This window comes from Salminus brasiliensis, chromosome 7 (assembly GCF_030463535.1).
Source record: "Salminus brasiliensis chromosome 7, fSalBra1.hap2, whole genome shotgun sequence".
In the NCBI taxonomy this organism is placed as follows: domain Eukaryota; kingdom Metazoa; phylum Chordata; class Actinopteri; order Characiformes; family Bryconidae; genus Salminus; species Salminus brasiliensis.
The window spans coordinates 40,571,437-40,591,436 of NC_132884.1; the positions used below are offsets into that span (position 1 = coordinate 40,571,437).

Genomic DNA, 20,000 nt, shown 5'->3' on the forward strand with positions numbered 1-20,000 from the left:
TAAAGTTTTCAGTGGGAGGATTACACACTGAGAGCGCCTTTCTTTCGTTCTTACAGTGCTCTGCAGTGATATCTGCCACCCCAAACCTTTAATTACTCACACGGGTTGGTCATTCCTGAACTAGACCGCGGCGCTGCTCATTCTACAGAGGGCTCTGAGACAGGTGTGACTCAACAGGAGAGAGCGGGGCGGTGTGCCTGCTTTCGCATGAACTGCGCTCGAATTCACAGGCCAGTGTCATTACTCTGGCTGTGCAATGATCCGATTTCCAAATACGGTAAAAAATTAATAAATAATAAATAAAATAAAAAATAATTGGTTGCTGTAATTTTCTTAAAATCATACAGAAATCATGGGAAGATTCTAGCCCAGGTTATTATCCTTAATTAAAGACCAAACACAGCATTCAAAACACTGCCATATGCAGCTACAATTATCATTATCGTTATTTTTCCATCCCATCCCATTCTACCCAATTTGGAAGACCAGTTACCCAATCACTAGCAATGCTCCCAACTCTAGGAGGGTGAACACCATCACACGTCTCACCACCGCCTCTTTTCATTCATTTACATTCATTCATGGCATTTGGCTGATCTCTTATCCAGAGCGACTTACAAGCTTGGGCCAGTGTAGTGTTAGGAGTCTTATTGCCCTTAAGGACTCTTATTGGTGTAGTGCAGCATAGTCACCCAGTCACCCAGACTGGGAATCGAGCCCCAGTCTCTCACATGGTGAGGTAGCTCACTGGCAGGTAGTGGTGTTACCTGTTGCGCCACACGAACCGCAGATGCAGCACTGCTAGGTTTGCTAGGTAGCAGCGCACTCTCAGAGGGAAGCGCGGCTCCTCAGCTCTGATACAACAGCTAACAGACGCCTGTGCTGAGCAACATCACGCTGGGAGTGACGCGAGGAGGAAGTGCCTTCAACCCACCTCTGAGAGAGCGAGGCCAGGTGAACACAGCATTAACACACAACACGGTCAGAGTTCCACACGTTCACATTCCTTCCTGAAGAAAGATCGGGTTGCTATGCCTTCAAAAAAACAGAATCTGCCGAAATTCACCCTAAGTTACAACTACGTACCTTAATTACACATTACATAAACCAAGAGTATCTTTATACCATTACTGTTAGAACTACCAGTACTACTGTCCCTGCTCCTACTCCTGCTACTATTCCTCCTCCTCTCATTACTACTACTACTACTACTAACTCATACTACCTAATACTACTACTACTCTACATTACTACTACTCTCATTACTACTACTACTACCTCATTACATACTACTACTACTACTACTACTCTACTACTACTACTACTCACACTACACTCACTACTACACTACCTACTCACCAATACACACTACAACACTACACTACTACACTACACCACACACACACATACAACTAACCTACACTCCACACTACTACTACAACTCATACCACACTACAACTACCAACTAACTATTACTACTACTACTACACTCACACTACAACTACTACAACCTCATACAACACACTACAACTACTAACTCACTCCACTACTCCTACTAAACTCTCATTACTACTACTACTACTCTCATTACAACTACAAACAACACACACTCATACTCACTACTACTCTCATTACAACTACTACTACTACTACTCTCATTAACTACTACTACTACTCTCATTACTACTACTACCTACACTACTCTCATCTACTACTACTACTAACTACCTACTACTACTCACATACTACTACTACTACCTCTCATACTACTACTCTCATATACTACTACTACTACTACTACACTCATTACTACTACTACTACTCTCATTACTACTACTACTACTACTACTCTCATTACTACTACACTACTCTCATTACTACTACTATACTACTACTCTCAATACTACTACTACTACTACTCATTACTACAACTACTACTACTACTCTCATTACTACTACTACTACATACTACTCTACTACTATACTCTACATTACTACTACTACTCATTACTACTACTACTACTACTCTCATTACTACTACTACTCTCATTACACTACTACTCATACTACTCTCATACTACTACTACTACTACTACTAATCTCTTACTACTAATACTACTACTACTCTCATTACTACTACTACTACCACCACTACTACTCTCATTACTACTACTACTACTACTCTCATTACTACTACTACTACTCTCACTACAACTACTACTACTACTCTCATTACTACGACTACTACTTCATACTACTATACTACTTCTCTCATTACTACATACTACCACCACTACTACTCTCAATACTACTACTACTACTACTCTCATTACTACTACTACTACCACACTACTACTCTCATTACTACTACTACTACTCTCATACTACTACTACTACTCTCATTACACTACTACTACTACTCTCATTACTACGACTACTACTCTCATTACTACCACCACTACTACTCTAATTACACTACTACTACTACTACTCTCATACTACTACACTACTCTCATACACTACAACCACTACTACTCTAATTACTACTACTACTACTACACTCTCATTACTACTACTACTCTCATTACTACTACTACTACTACTCTCATTACTACTACTATTACTACTCTCATACTACTACTACTCTAATTACTACTACTACTACTCTCATACTAACAACTACTCATTACTACTACTACATACACCATAACTACACTACACTACTACTACTACTCTCATTACTACTACCACTACTACCACATTACCTCCATACAACTACAATTACTCAATTCCATACTACTACTACTCTCATTACTACTACTACTACTCTAATTACTACTACTACTACTACTCTCATAATACTACTACTCTCATTACTACTACCACTACTACCACTATACTCTCATCACTACTACTACTCTCATTACTACTACTACTACTCTCATTACTACTACTACTACTCTCATTACTACTACTCTCATTACTACTACTACTACTCTCATTACTACTACTCTCATTACTACTACTACTACTTATACTACTACTACTACTCTAATTACTACTACTACTAACTACTTCATACTACTACTACTCTAATTACTACTACTCTCATTACTACTACTACTACTCTCATTACTACTACTCTCATTACTACTACTACTCTCATTACTACTACTCTCATTACTACCACTACTACTACTACTCTCATTACTACCACTACTACTCTCATTACTACTACTCTCATTACTACTACTACCACTACTACTCTCATTACTACTACTACTACTACTACTCCATCTACTCTCATTACTACTATTACTACCACTATTACTCTCATTACTACTACTACTACTACTACTCTCATTACTACTACTACTCTCATTACTACTACTACTACTACTACTACCACCACTACTGCTCTAATTACTACTACTACTACTACTCTCATTACTACTACTACCACTACTCTCATACTACTACTACTACTACTCTCATTACTACTACTACTACTCTCATTACTACTACTACCACTACTCTCATTACTACTACTACTACTACTCTCATTACTACTACTACTACTACTACTACTCTCATTACTACTACTACCACTACTCTCATTACTACTATTACTACCACTATTACTCTCATTACTACTACTACTACTACTCTCATTACTACTACTACCACTACTACTCTCATTACTACTACTCTCATTACTACTACTCCCTCTACTCTCATTACTACTACTCCTTCTTCTACACCAATTACTCTCATTACATCTACTCACAGTTCTGATGATAATAAGGGGAGGGAGGTACAGTCAGAGCACTCACACTGAATTAGAAAGCTGCTAACGCTCTCCTCTTACTTCTCCTCTTACTACTTCATTTACTTCATGTTCTTCAGGGCTTGACTAAAGACAGTGGTTCCATAGAGAACTACTTCACATGCTTAAATGGTTCTAAGCTCTGATGGAAAACCTCCTGTAGATGACTGTAAAAAATGGTCTTCTATAGCGTAGGCTGTATAGGCTTGGACTGTTATGAGCCCAAACAATCTTTTTTTTTTTTTTTACTCCATCTGTTCATTATTTAGTGTAGGAAACTGAATTTCAGAAAATGTCTAAATAAAATAACGACTTAAAATTTGATCATAACGGAGCAAATGATGCTCATTCACAGTATCAATCTTACTAATAGAAACTGCTGGAAATGTTTGTTCACTTACTTCATGCAGTGTGTTATTTATTTATTTATTTATTTATTGATGTTTTTCTACTATCAAAAAAATTCCAGTATGTGTTGAATGTTTTTCTACAAGGAAATACTGCTCTCTCTAATTACCCTGAAAGCAAAGTTCATGATTTCTTCTTTACACCTGCGTATTATGGATGAATCAGTCCTTGAATCAGCTCCCTTGGACAGTTAGTCAGTGTAAGCTGTGAGTGTGTGTGTGTGTGTGTGTGTGTGTGTGTGTGTGTGTGTGAGACTGAAGGTCACATACAGTAAGAGTGTTTACAGTACACAAGAGGCTTTAAACATAGCTCTGTGATGTCGAGTCTCCTCAGGGTCACTCTTTGTTTATTGGATGTTTACACACCACACAGGACACACGCTGCCGAGACATGGGTCAGGCATTAGCGGGCTCACGGGACGCTAATGAAAACAACAAATCTAGGTATTCTGATTCTGACCTGAGAGAGGAAAGATACACAAGGCAGGGGAGGGGTCGAGGCATGTGGGCTAAAAGAAGAAGAAAAAGTCCCTACCTGTTTACATCACACACACTTACACACAAACACACCACCTGCTTCTACACCACCCGCTTTTACACCACCCATTCTGCTTCTGAAAAAGATGTATTTTTTAATCTTAAATTCTGCTCTTCAGGCAGGAAATCTGAGCTGTTCAACTGGCGGGAAAAGTTTATATTTAGCCAATATTTAGCTTTTTGATGGGATATTTAAGAGAAATTGCACAAGTACAGTTTTTTTTTTTAAAAACAAATGTTGCTGATTTACCATAAATTCAGCTTTTTTAAAAAGAAAAGTTTCTAACTTTTATTTAAAGGAAATTTCCACTTATTTTTTTTAGAAATTCAACTTTTATTTAAGGGAAAAGTTGCTGATTCACCACAAATGCAGCTCTTATTTAAGGGAAATGTAAGGGAAGTTGCTCATTTACCACAAGTACAGCTTTTTCAAAGAGAAACGTTTCTAAATTACTACAATTTTTAAAGGCATAAATTGATATTTCACCAATAAATTCTGCTTTTTTGAAGGGAAAATTAAGTGACGTTGTGTATTTACCACAAGTCCAGCTTTTTTAAAGTGAAAAGTTGCTATTCCTACTACTACCACTGCATATATTCTATGCTGTGCCACCGCCTAACTTCCTAAATTACCACAAATGCAGCTTTTATTTAAGGGACATTTAAGGGAAGTTGCTCATTTTCCACAAGTACAGATTTTTTAAAGAGAAAAGTTTCTAATTTATCACAAATTCAGCTTTTATTTAAGAAAAAGTTTCTAATTTATTACAATTTTATTTTACAGGGATAAGTCGATCATTCACCAACAAATGTGAAGGGAAAATTAAGGGATGTTGTGTATTTACCACAAGTACAGCTTTTTTAAAGGGAAAAGGTGCTCTACTATTCCTACTACTATCATTACATACTCTATGCTGTGCCACCGCCTAACTTTCTAACTTCCTAATTTACCACAAACTTAGCTTTTATTTAAGGCAAAAGTTTCTAATGTACTACAATTTTTTTAAAGGCATAAATTGATCATTGACCACAAATGCAGCTTTTATTTAAGGGAAATTTAAGGGAAGTTGCTCATTTTCCACAAGTACAGATTTTTTACAGAGACAAGTTTCTAATTTATCACAAATTCAGCTTTTATTTAAGGAAAAGTTTCTAATTTATTATAATTTTATTTTAAAGGGATATGTCGATCATTCACCAACAAATTCAGCTTTTCTTGAAGGGAAAATTAAGGGATTTTGTGTATTTACCACAAGTACAGCTTTTTTAAAGGGAAAAGGTGCTCTACTATTCCTACTACTATCATTACATACTCTATGCTGTGCCACCGCCTAACTTTCTAATTTACCACAAACTCAGCTTTTATTTAAGGGAAAAGTTTCTAATGTATCAAAAAATCAGCTTTTTAAAGGAAAATGTTGCTCAATCATCACAAATTCAGCTTTTATTTAAGGGAAAATTAAGGGTCGTTGCTCATGTACCACAGGTTCAGCTTGTTTTATAGGGGACAGATATTATTTGATCATAAATACAGTTTGGGAAATGCTGCTCTTTTCCCTTCACATGTGTTTAGGTTTGACTCTTCACTATATGTCCAAAAGTATCCGGACACCCTTCCAAATCGTGAACTCTATTGAAACAAACACAAGTACATAACTCTAAGATCACCAGGCCAAGATGCTGGAGGGGTGTGAGCCCCCCCCTCCCCCCCAGCACTGATCAGTGGAGCAGTGGAACTGTGATTCCTGAGTATGGGAATTACACACCCAGGATATTTGGGATGTGTTGGAGCGTCAGAACTAATCATCATTCATCAACGACATCAGTATCTGACCTCAGTGGTGAGCTCTCGGTGAGGTCAGGTACTCAGGCTGTTACTGCAGCGAAGCAGGACACACTGCATGTCAATGCCCTTGATTTTCGAAGAAACTCTTGAGGAGCTGGTGTCCAACATTTGGACATATTCACACAGGCGACGCCACAGTAGAACCAATTTCATATTTCTTTATGAAACCAAACGCGTCTCTTCTATGGTATCGCTCAAAGAACCCTTTGAAGCTTCCTTATGTTTAAAGGGGCAGCGCATGTACACATGCAGCCGAGAGTCGGACACTTACTGTTCTCTGACCTCAGCATCCAAAAGCACTCTGCCAGCGGGTTCTCCTGCCTGTAGAGGAGACAGAAGAAGAGGACGGAGTATGTTAGAAACAAAAGAAGCCAAAGTGGGCCTCCATCATCCAAAAACAACGCTCCACAGGCAGCGCAGCATTACCCTGAACGCTGTGTGCTAATTATCCAGCTATTGTGAGAGCTTTATCTCAGACAATCAAATCGACTTCTCTTCTGGAAAGATCTGCTTTGGGGGTGGGTGGAGGGGGTGGAGGGAGAGAGCGAGAGACTTGGAGAAAGCCAGAGGAAGAGAGAACGACAGAGACAGAGGTCACTTTGAAGCAGTTGTTCATTAATGCAACATTAACCCGGTTCCTCGGAGCGTCTTGCCTCGCTCCTTGTTTAAAATATCTGGCGGTACGTATTTAGCATCCTGGAAGGGGGCAAAATTCCCTTGATTAAACAAATAATAGCACATTCAAGAAAACTGTAATTGAGTTCAAATTGAATCGCGCCGGCGCTCTAATTGCATTTAAACACTCTTCGTCCCTAACCCTAGATTCACGGCTTCTTAATTACTGGGCCTCTCACCGCCGGTCCCTCCGGTGCCGAAATGGGAAAATAAAAATAGTGTAAGTTTTACGGCACGTCGTTAAAGTGACCTATAAACTTTTTTTTTATTCAATATAAATGAAACCCCAGCAGAGGAAAGCTGGGAAGGAGGGGAGGTGGGAGCGTGGAGTGTTGAGGGGTGCGCTGCCCTGTGTTCCAACCGCCCTAAACGCTCGAACCGCTACAGATTAGCACTATCCCCCACGGACCCCTCGCTGTCACTCATCCCTCCGACTCCCTCTGATCAGCCCTTTCTGCTCGCGTTTCCTTGTGTAGAGAGACAGACGGACAGAAATGTGTTTCCTGATAGAGTGGACGGAGGTGGAAAAAGCACACGTCCTGGCCGCCACTGCTGTTGCTAGTAGAGCTGCTGGACGTGGTGGTGGTGGTGGTGGAGGTGGAGGTGCAGGAGTAGTTCTTGCCGATGCAGCAAAAGCTCCCGGAGAGAACGGCGTCTGCCAACTCAAACAGGGCGAGCTTTCAGAGGGCAGTGTGTGTGTGTGTGTGTGTGTGTGTGTGTGTGTGTGTTTCCTTTCAGCACTTTGTGGGGACCGAGTGTCTTTATGATGCATGACAGTGTTGCAGAAGTGAGGACCTTGCACTGGTCTTTTTTAGTGGGCAGTGAGATGGGGGCGGTCGTGATGGTGATGAACAGCGCGGCTCTTTTAGTCAGAAAAGCTGTTTTCTAACAGAAATTCAGGTGTTTAGTAGTTGGAGTTCACTGCAAATTCAGCTTTTTTGGTTGGAAAGCACATGCTGCTCATCTTGCAGGGAGGGGCTGTTACTCCAAATGTAGCTATTTTGGTGGAGAAGACCAAATCAGCCTTTTCTGATGGGAAAAGTTGTTCTTTTCACCACAAACACAGATCATTTTTTTCTTTTTTTCAGTTTTTTATGGTAAGAATATGAAAAAAAAAATAGTATACCACGAATTCACCTATTACTGTGGAAAATGTTACTTTTTACCATATATTCTGCTTTAATGGAGAAAAAACTGCCCTTTAAACTCACAAATTTACAAATTCAGTAAAATTTTTAAGCTGAAAGGTAAGCCAGTTTTACCACAAAGTCTTGGAAATTTGGTTGGAAATCACATGCTGCTTATCTTGCATTGAAGGGGGCTGCCATTTACCCCAAATGTAGTTCTTCTGGTGGTCTTTCTCTTTTTGCCACAAACAGATCATTTATTTTTATACTATTATTGTGGGAAATGTTACTTTTTACCATAAATTCTGCTTTTATAGTGGTAAAATTGACCAATTACAAATTACTACAAATTCAGTTTTTAAGCTGACAATTTAAGCTATGTTTGATAGAAAGAGTGAGCAGTTTTTGTTTATAAATGTAAAATGTTTAGAAGGAAAATATATTATTTTCACCGCAAAGAATAATCACCATCTTTTTTTGATGGGACAAATTTAGTGGGACTTTCTTTTTTTATTTATTTATTTATTTATTTATTTTTTCATTTATTTATTCTTTTAAGAGAAGGGTGTTTGTCTTTTTGATGTACCATAAATGCAGATGTGTTTTTGTGATAGTTAATAGTTAGTTAAAAAGTTTTTATTCAAAAAACTTTTTATTCAAAAATTCACCTATTATGGAGGGAAATGTTGTGTTTTTACCATGAATGTTACTTTCACAGGGGTAAAGTTGCCCTTTGGAGCACAAATTGAGTTTTATTAAGTGGCAAATATATTTTTCAGTAGGAGAAGATACTCTTTTTGCCACTAATTCAGCTATTTTTGGTGGGAAAAATAGTTTTTTGCTTTTACCACAAACATGATTATTTATGTATTCATTTTATTTGTATAATGTATTTAATTTATTACTTATTTATTGAGGGAGGGTGCTTGTCTTCTTGGTGTATCATAAATACAGATGTTTTTTAAAGTTTATAATAGTTAAAAGTTCCTTTTTATACCACAAATTTACCCATCATGGAGGGAAATGTTGCATTTTTACCATAAATGTTGTTTTTACTGTTTCTTTTTTAAAGCAGAAAAGTTGAGCTATTTTTAAGCTGTTTTTAACATGAATGCATGTTTTTGGGGTTTTTCTTCTTACCAAAATAAACAATAGTAAGAGAAGACTTTTTGCCACAAATGTAATTCTTTGAATGAGAAAACTAGCTTTTAATTTTACCACATTCACAACTTTTTGGGTGCTGCCCTTTTTACCGTAAATTCATCTTTGTGTTTTTGGAAGGGCTGCAATGTATTTTACAAAACGAAAAAAGAAATAAAAAATATTGGCACCCCCCCCCCACCCCCCACCACATGAAGCTTTTCTGAATGTCTTTTGGTTTCTGAAGTCAAGAAAAAAATCATGTGAAGTCCCCACTATCACAGCAATACCAGCATGCATGTGTCTGTATGTGTTGGCCTTCCTGAGGGCTCTCTGCAGCTGTACTTCTCTGAATAAAGGTAACAGGGGAAAGACAGCGGCACTACTGTAAACCGAGCTCAGCCTCCCCTCCCGGCCGTCTTTCACCAGGACTTTCCGAATCAAGCCTTCACAATCGACCCCACCTAAACACACCACGCGTTGTTATTTCCACCTGACCTTCCCACCAAATACAAAGGCCCAAAAAAAGAGGGCAGCCCTACTTTCCCTCCACCCCCCCTCCCCTCCCCTCCCAATCCACGATCCTGCCAAACAAAATGCCAGGAGAGCGGCAGTGACATTCAGCAGCGGTTTAAAAATACAAGCCGTCTGAAAGTGATTAGAGTCTTTATATTATTGTTGAGAATCTGACACCAGAGAGGAAACCAGAACAATCAATTCAACAGACTTTTTCATTTTTTCCACCCCTTCCTCCCCCTTCTCTGCCTCTCGCTGAATTTAGAAACGCTAATTAGTTTTGCTCTCATAAACCCAACCTGAAAATGGCCAATTAGATAGTGTGAAGTGGGAAACGTGCTGAAGAAACAAGCGCTTACATCGGGAGAGGAAGAAAAAGAGAAAAAGCTCATCATCCTTCAATTACAGTCTCGCATCCACTTCAACCAGAGAGAGAGAGACGGTTTGGGGGGGGGGGGGGGGCGTTATTCACACTCGCTCCACCGTGAGCATATGTTGCTCCTGTGTTCAAAGACAAAGCATGAAACCAGAAGAGACCGCGCGAGCCGGCGCAACCCAAACGGCTTGGTGTAAACGAAGCGGGATCATAAAACTACATCTGTACTAGACGGCATTGAAGTCTCCCGGGTGCGAGGAGGTCAGCGGTGCTAACTGAGCCACCTGGCGAACCGCAGCAGCAGCTGGGTCTTAGCAGGATCTAACAAGGTCCTAACCAGCACTTCCTTACTGCCCAACTCACTAATCCACAATCACTTTCAAGGGTGACCTCTCCAGAAGACCAACTCTGATGCCCCAACCTCAACTGGGCTCAACTGGGCCCTTCCTGCCTCATTCTAAAGGGCCCATGGTTGCGCTTTTGCTTTTGCTGCTTTTAGAGTAAAAAGGAGAAACAAGAGCTTCTCATTCTGAAGAAAGAAAGTAGTGAGATCTTGTCAGTGAGCTAGTCTGAAGAACAGAGCTCGGTTCCTCCAGGTTTTTCCTGGACGCCCCCCAGTCCAGCCAGCACAACGTGGAGAATGTGTTCAACTCCATCAGCAGCAGCAGCAGCAGCAGCAGCAGCTCACCTGATTTACCATCATTAAGCCCTGATTTACCACCAAACCAGGTGTTGATCTGAGGAGAACTCTAAATAATACTAGACTCCATAGGAGAGGAGAACTTTGGAGATGTTCTAGTGATGAACACAGTGATGGAGAGCCTCCAACCACAGCTTTCTGTAGGAGTGTTATTATCAGTGTTTATTCTAATATCAGATTTTACTATATATATATATATATATATGGAGGGGCTACAGTGCCTCATGACACATTAAAAAAGTGAGGCAAATTTAGGCAAGTCTAGTTATTTTCCACGCTGCGGACCCTTTAAGTGGAGTTTCCCTGTTCGTACCATGCGGTCCGCTTCCATACCAAGCCACGTCGTAAGAAATTAATGACAAACTAGCGCAAAACTATCTTCAGGATTTTTTTTTTTGCGTCCCCGGAGCTGACCTGCTCCAGTCTTTCATCAGTGTCGATGAGAAGACTGATGGCCTGTCAGATGCCCCACCCCCCACCCCACTGCCCCCTTCCAAGCTCTGGCCGGCTCCTGTGCTGGCCGCGGTGGCTAAAAAAAGGAGGCTAGCCAGCGGCCCGGCAGCGTTTACCGGCAGTTAATTCTCAGATGCCGGGGGTCGCTGCCAACGTCCTTGCTGCTGATGGCGGAGAGGCCAGCGGAGTTCATGCTGACTGCAGCTCGGACCAGCGCTGAACATCTGCTCATGAATGAGAGTGCTGCCCACTTCGTAGGGGAGGGGGAAAAAAATAAAAATGGGGGGAAAAAAATGCAGATGAAAAATTCACGGCTCTCTTTGGCCTGCCGCGCTTGTTGTGCGGCTATTCTCCCGAGCCCTACCCTGCGGAATTGCATTAAGGGAAAGTTTCGGGCGTAGATCTGACAGAACAGCTGGCGCTGAAAAGGGATCTGGTGCTGGTGGAGAGCTCGGGGACTTTCGCACGGAGATCCGCCTTCACGTACGCTCGCTTTGTCCTTGAAGAAGGAACGGGGAGGGGGGGGCACAAAGGAGAGAGGGAGTTAAAAACTGCACAGGTGATGATGTCAAAGAGGCAGCATTCGCACATTTAGCTGATGAATCCAGATGTAGTCGATTAGAAGATGGAGATGTTTGGAGGTCTCTTTGAAATTCGGCTGGTAAGAAGGATCTATGAGGGCTTACATGGATCTACACGGAACCCAACATAGATTAGTCACATTTTTTAGTCTAATCTTTCTATTTTTCTCCCAGCTTGGTTCTGCCAATTAACCAAATAGCCAATTAGCCAATTAACCAATGGCCGGGTCCCCAGATCAATGGGCAACATGGCTTAAGAGTGAAGAGTGATGGGAGAGAGCGCCATCTACCCACCCGGAGAGCACACAGCCGACTGGTCACTGATGGCAAATGGCATGGCTTTGAAGTCGCGACCCCCAGGCTACAGTGGCAGCGCATCAGACCACTGAGCCACATTTTCTGCTCCTGGGCTCCCCCTACAGGTTCACTTTAACTCCACTGCTGCAAATGCAAATCACGCTTTAAGCGCCCCCTCATGGACAGCTAGCTGTACACATGCATTTCTGGACAAGCCGAGAGCTCCAGAAGCTCGACCTGAAGGTGTAGAAGCACGTGGGCCGAGGCGGTAGAGTAACACTACAGGATTGGAGAGAGGTTCTCCTCCTGCAGCTCCACCACCAAAGCTCCATAGTGCAGTAGTAGCAGCAGCGCTCCGTCCGGCCCAGAGTGGGAATGGCGGAGATGTCGCTCTCCTTGTTAGAGAGTCGGTGGAGCCTCAGCAAGATCCTGAAGCTGCTGACAGTTTAAGGTCTGAACTGCTACTACTAGTCATAGCGAAGCCAGTAAGCTGAACCTGGCCCCATGTCTCCTGTAGGACAGTAAAAACGTTAAAAGAGCTGTAGGAGGCGACAGCAAGACGCTGATCCATTGAGCAAATAGAAGCACGACGTGGGTGTGCCAAACCAGACCCTGTTGTCCCTCGCCAAACACCAGAGTCAGGCACCACATGATCATCACAAGCTTCTCTTTCCTTTCTTGGCGAAGTGAGTATTTACATAAACGCAGTGTGGCGTTTCAGTTACAGAGCGAGGGCTTTTCTTTGGAGAGGGCAGCTTTATGACTAATAGCACATGTTTAAGGAAGTGGTGGCTTGGAAATAAATGATTACCTCACATTCAGCAATTTCACTTCTGTCTTGAGCCAAAATAGGTTAATTTCATCAAACCATAAACACTCGGGCTCGTTACAGTGAGCTGGGCCGAATGAGGAAGCTGAGGAGCCTGGTCTTGAGTTTGGAGGATGGCTGTGTGTTTGCAGACGTCATTCAGAACTGGGGAACAGTTCAAATAGGCAGTAGAAGTAAGCATTTCCGACGGGTAAATTCATCCTTCCCTAGGACATGACAAGACAGAAAACCGGCTCTAATAAAATAAAAACGGTAAAATTTGGCCAACCGCAGGTCAAAACCCAGTCTGTTCAGAGTGAAGCTCGTCAAAAAGTACCGAATGACTTGAAGGACTTTCTACGTGACGTTATAGTTTTTATAAGGGAAGTTATTTAGTCACTGCCTGGTTTGGTTTGGCTGTAAATACTTCAAATTCTCCCTGATTGACTGACATCCTGAGCTGATGACCAGGATGACCAACAAACAGTCCAACTATCTGATGTTTCACTGCTCCATTATTTTTCAGAATTTCTGCAGAATTCAGTGGTTGAGATGTAAACACCAGGAGTTTACCACCATTCAGAGTGGGGACTGGTGTGAAATGGACCACTGCAGAAAAACGTATGCCCTATTTGGACAGGACTAGTTTTTCATGGGGAGGAGGGGTAATTTCTCAGTGTTTTTTGTCCTGTCTGAACGCGCCATGTCAGTCATTTTAAGGAAACTTTCTTTTTTCAGGTATGGAGGAGCTTGAAGAGGCCTCAAGTTCTAATGTGCTACCACAATGGCCCGGGGAGGTCACGAGTTCAAATCCTGAGCCCTGCTGCTTTGCCATCGGCCTTTGAAATCTAAGGGAGCACAATTGGCCGTATTCTGCTTCAGTGGCCTTTGAAAAAGAGGTGGTGGCTGGCTTACAAATGGGTGGTTCCAGAAGAAAAATCCAGAAGATGAACCAAAGGACTCCTCAGAGGTGCAATGCTTATGGCTTATAGCTTTGTGTAGCGTAGCCTATAGCCCATACGCATGTTATTACCATGTCGCTGCTAATTTTCAATCAACATTTTAATTAACTACTAATCCTTTATGTTTATCTACATTATTAACTTTCTCATTCTTATCTCGTACAAAATTCTCAAGATAACTGAGATAAAACACATACACTAAATGGACATAAGTATTGAGACACCTGCTCCTTCATTGTTTCTTCTCAAATTAAATCATCTCATTCTTATCCCATACTAATTTGTACAGACGTCCTGACGTCCTGCGGTAAAATGACATCACTCCATTCGATTAGAGCTTGATAGAGCTAGATCTGGTCACTTCTTGTGACTAGTATCTGGAATGTATCCTAAGAAGATTTTAGCCACATGCGTTTACACTCGGTTAGTCAGAATGAAGTCTGATTGCTGTGTGGAACGAAATATGCAAATCTGCACATTACACGGCAACCAGATGTTAATCCGTTCAGCCTCTTCCTGATGGTTTAAATGAGCTTGGCTGTGTTTACACCTGCAGTGTAAGATATAATCCTGATACTCAAGACACATGAAGTGACCAGGTGTAAATTGGATCCTATAGACTTCTAGATTTCCTATAGATTTCTTTAGGTCTATAGATCCTGGATCCTGTTGCGCCACTCCAACTCAAACCCAGTCCCATTCAAACCCACCACCAGTTTTAAATGTAAGGCTAATATATATATATATATATATATATATATATATATATATATATATATATATATATATATATATATATAATATATATATTTATATAATATAAAATCTGAAAACATATAGTATATATATATATATATAAATATAAAAGATAGAGTAATGTCATTTTAGGACGTCCGTAGAATTGACAAATTTGTATGGAACAAGAATGAGATGGAAGTGACGATGCAATTTACACACTTCCGTGTGGGTGCTGTGTAGATAAATTAGTAATTAATGAAAATCGAAAAATAGCAGCTACATAGTAATAAAACGAGTATAGGCTATAGGCTATAGGCTACGCTACACAAAGCTGCCATAAAGGTAAAGGTGCACGTATTTGTCACTGTACAGTGAAATGTGTCCTCCGCATTTAACCCATCTGGTAGTGAACACACACTCACACACACACATGTGTTAGGGGCAGTGAGTACACACACACACACCCCCAGAGCGGTGGGCAGCCCGGGGAGCAGAGAGGGTAAAGGGCCTTGCTCAAGGGCCCAACAGTGGCAGCTTGCCGAGCCCGGGAATCGAACCCACAACCTTGTTATCAATATCCCGGCACTCTAACCGCTGAGCCACCACTGCCCCGTAAGCGTTGCACCTCTGAAGAGTCTTTTTTTTATAATATGTGAGCCTCTTCTCTTTGTCTTCCAGTTTGGTACTGGCAGTTAACCCACCCACCCCTAGCACTACCAATGCTCCCGACATTACGAGGGTAAGTACTCTCTTGTGATACATGCAAATCCAGCCGCCACGAGCTCTGAAGAAAAGTGTCAGGTCCCCAGCTCCATCGCACCCACTAACAGAGTGCCATCTACCCACCCAAAGAGAGTACGGCTAATTGTGCTCCCCCAGACTCCAAAGGCCGATGGCAAAGCAGCATGGCCATAGAGGTAACACCTGCTCCCCATGGAAAACTAGTACTGGTTGGTCCCCAACTTATATCAACCTGTAGGGGGTCCTTAAAAATAGAGTGTTCCTGACCCCCCCCCCCCTTCAAAAAACAAGCAAACAAACAAACACCAGGCCATCTCCCAGAGCACCAATAATGCACACAACAGACCTACAGCTACTTCTCCAGAAACACTTTAATATCAAACTACATGCCAGACAATATAGTTTCTTTATTAAAAGTCACTACTAAAATAAATTTTAATAAGCCGCTTATCTGATCTAGAGCTGTATCCTATCTTATTAATACATCTAAATGTGTCAGCTGGGTTTGAGGAAGGAGAAAAAAACAAAAAAAACAAAGCGGTAGCCTTGGTAAATATGACTGCTTACTGTTAGCACAAGCATTGTTGACACGTAATGCAATTTCAGTGAGGGCACTGGAATGAAAGCACGGCAGGGGTATAATAATATACTCCTAATGAGAATCCTCTCTTGCTGTAGACCTTGGTGAGATAGCCATAATGCATGGCTCCTCTTTTTTTAATAAAATAATTGTTACAGTTATTAAAGATGAATCTCATCAGAGGCGAGATGACAAAATAATTCATTACCAAAAGCCAGGCTTTAAATAGCTGCAAATTAAATTTCCCTCGGAAAATATGCTTGGAGATGAATGAGATCGTTATTTCACATAAATATTGGATTCAGTGTGCCCTTGGAAGACGAGAAAAAGTCCAAATGTCCATAAAAAAGTTGAGTGAAAGCATTTAATCAATTACTGTGAAACAATAAACAATTCTCTGTATTAATTTGTGACTTCGCTAAAACTCGGCTTTGACCAGACTCGGAATCAGACGGACTGGCCACAGCGCTGGAGTACTATAGCAATATACAGGCAAGATACATCTAACTTACAATACACTATACACGACACAATATAGGCTGTACATCGATCAGCCATAACATTAAGACCACCTGCCTAGAATCGTGTAGGTCCCCCTTGTGCCAGTATAATCTGACCCATCTATAATAAATAAGCATAATTAACTTTTTCAGGCTAATTTTGCTACAGTAGCTTTTCTGTGGGTTTAGAAAACACAGGGGCGAGCATTGATAAGCCTTGGGCTGTCGGTTCACCAGTTATCCTTCCATGAAGAACTTTTGCTAGGTACTGACTGACCAATGCATACCAGTAAACACCCCACAACACAAGACTTGCCTGAGGTTTTGGAGATGTTCTGACTCAGTCGTCTAGAACATTACAGTTTGGTTCTTATTGTTTTATGTTTGCTTCAACACATCACCTTCAAAAACTGACCGTTCACTTGCTGACCGAATTTTAGATCCCACCTCTTGACAGGAGCCACTTTTATCTGTGGTTTTAAAGTTATGGCTGATCGATGTACACAGCGCAGTATAGAAGCACTATATTTGCCACCACTAGGAAGTTTGTCCAGAACAGAGCGATTCACACCAAACCCCAGTCTGACTGATTCGGTTCAGATTTGAATCACTTCATCACTTAAAAATGCAGAAATCTGAAAAAGTTCTGTGAAATTCCTCTTTTTTTCAACATAAGCCCTGAAGTCTGACTACTAACCATTGTCTGATCCCAGCACACTTTCCAGTTATGGTTAATAAGACAAGATAACTATGATAAAACTCAACAATAAATTGACAAAAGTATTGGGACACCTGCTCTTTCATTGTTTCTTCTCAAATCAAGGGGATTAAAAAGAGTTTCTCCTGCTTTTGTTGGAGTGACTGTCTCTACTGTCCAGGGAAGAAGGCTTTCTACTAGATTTTGGCAGAGCATTGCTGTAAGAATTTGATTGTATTCAGCATCGAGAGCATTAGTGAAGTCAGGATGTAGGAGGATCAACACCTCATCTCACCGCCAACTCTCCAACTCCCCCCAAAAGTACTGGATGGAGCTCCACCATCCATCATTCCAGAGAACACAGTTCTTCCACTGCTCCACAGTGCAATGCTGCTGGGGGGCTTTATACCCCTTTAGCCCACACCTGGCATTAGGCAGCATGGTGCCAATAGGTTCATCAGTATTTATCTGCTCCAGAGAGTCCTATTCTATTGGCGGCATTTGCATTGCACATCAGCAATAGGTTCAAATAAAGTAAAAACTAAAAAAAAGAAAAACGCATTGATTAGAAGGGGTGTCCACAAACGTCTAGACGGATTGGATCCCTCAGTAGGTTTGGCTTTGTCCATTCATTCGTAGAGCAGAGAAATTACAGCACCATGCAAGGCCACTGCTGACACACTTCCTGTGTAAGCCCCACCTCTCTGAAGGCCTCCTCTAAGCAATATTCTACATATGTGCTATCTGCATTCTTTTCACTGATGTTGTGGAAACTCATGCACCTTTTGAGCCGTCCCAACCCTCTCTCTCTCTTTACCTCGCGCCCACGCTCACGGCCGGCCGAGAGGAAGTGCTTTATTAAGATCCTCCAGCCATAAAGAGCACAGGGTTGACTAATCGGCTGCATTACCGTCTGAAAGGCAGAGTTATTTAGACCCAATAACGTGTTGTTTGAGTAGAGGTCGCTGTGAAGTTATCTCCACCTTAATAACATCACCGGCCAGCCTGATGTTGTTTAGATCAATAAAGCCCCATTACAAGAACAGGCCTCAACACAGATAACCGGGCCTGGCCACCATGATCTAAACACTCTCTGGCATCGGGAAGCGCAGAAGCATCCTCTATTAAATAAAGAGGTCGTCCGAAGTGCAGCTCATAAGCGATGCTAGTTCAATAAGAGGAAAGTGCAAGTGTGTTTGCTTTAATACACGACTCAGTCGAATAGAGTCGGTTACTGTGGTTAACAGCAACGCTAAAGCACACAGGTTTGTGGGAGTTGGATGGCAATTATGTAAGGCTTGACCCAGATAGTCAGTAGCTCTGGGGTTCTGGGTGAGTGAGGGATGCATATGTGTGTATGTGTGGTTATGAGAAAGAAGTGTGGGAAAGAAAGCACCATATGTCTATGGGTACCACGGATATGACCTCGGATCCTAAACAATCACACAGCACAGTATATATAGCTATATATATATATATATACACACATACACACACACACACACAAAATATGGCTTACTTCTAATAGAATACGAGCAGATTAACATAATGACCATATTGGCACCATGCTACCTAATAACGCCAGGCGTGGGCTATAGAGGGGTATAAAGCCCCCCAGCGGCATTGAGCTGTGGAGCAGTATTCCAAGAACTGTGCTCTCTGGAATGAGGATGGTGGTGGAGCTCCATCCAATACTTCTGGGATGAGTTGGGGGTGGTGATCATCATCCAACATATCCTGACCTCACTAACTCTCTTGTCGCTGAATGCAATCAAATCCTCACAGCAATGCTTCAAATTCCAAATTTTAGTAGAAAGCCTTCTTCTTCCCTGGACAGTAGAGACAGTTACTCCAACAAAAGCAGGATCAGCTCTTTTTAATACCTTTGATTTCAGAAGAAAGACTGAATGAGTAGCTGTCCCAATACTTATGTCCATATCATTTGTGTATATTAATACATATAATTTCAAATCTCACAACAGAATTTGCATAATTGCAATATCACCAAAACTCCTTTCCTTTCTCTAATATTAATAGCAATAACAGGCAAATGAATCATCACAGAGCACTGACTTTTCTTCAGTGTGTGAAGCTCTTTTCAAGAACGGAAGAAAATGGCTTTTACTGCACTTCTACTGGTCACATACATTTCTGTTACAGTTCGCAATCAAAAAGCTGTGAAAAGAAAGACCTGTACATGCATCCCAATGATGATCAGAGCTGTAGATTTTATTAGAATTTATCATAATAATAATAATAATCAAGAATGAAGCTCTAATAAAATGAATATTCAGCAAACCTCAGATTTGAAGTGGTCAAGTAGACCTGACTTTAATATAAACAGATAATTACAGCATGTTATTCATTTAATAATGTCTTGCTGTTCCTCGAAGTCTGTGGATAGTGAAGCTTTTGTTAATAACGATCGATGTGCAGTTTATTATACTGACATATTCCTTCATACAAATGATCTACTGCTCCACAGCTACGTGG

General features: G+C 41.3%; 1 protein-coding gene across 2 annotated transcripts in view; it reads right to left on the reverse strand.

Moving 5' to 3' along the window:
* The window catches only part of foxp1b (forkhead box P1b), a 325,147-nt gene that overhangs the window by 246,420 nt on the left and 58,727 nt on the right, over positions 1-20,000 (reverse strand). Inside the window, exons 1-2 of one of the 2 annotated variants that reach the window (XM_072684909.1) lie at positions 7,043-7,105; positions 6,888-6,937 (exon numbers count right to left, since the gene is read on the reverse strand). The gene's annotated coding sequence lies outside the window, so the exon portion shown is untranslated. Of the gene's footprint in view, positions 1-6,887; positions 6,938-7,042; positions 7,106-20,000 lie in introns of those variants that run through there. The other variant, XM_072684908.1, reaches the window with a different exon arrangement.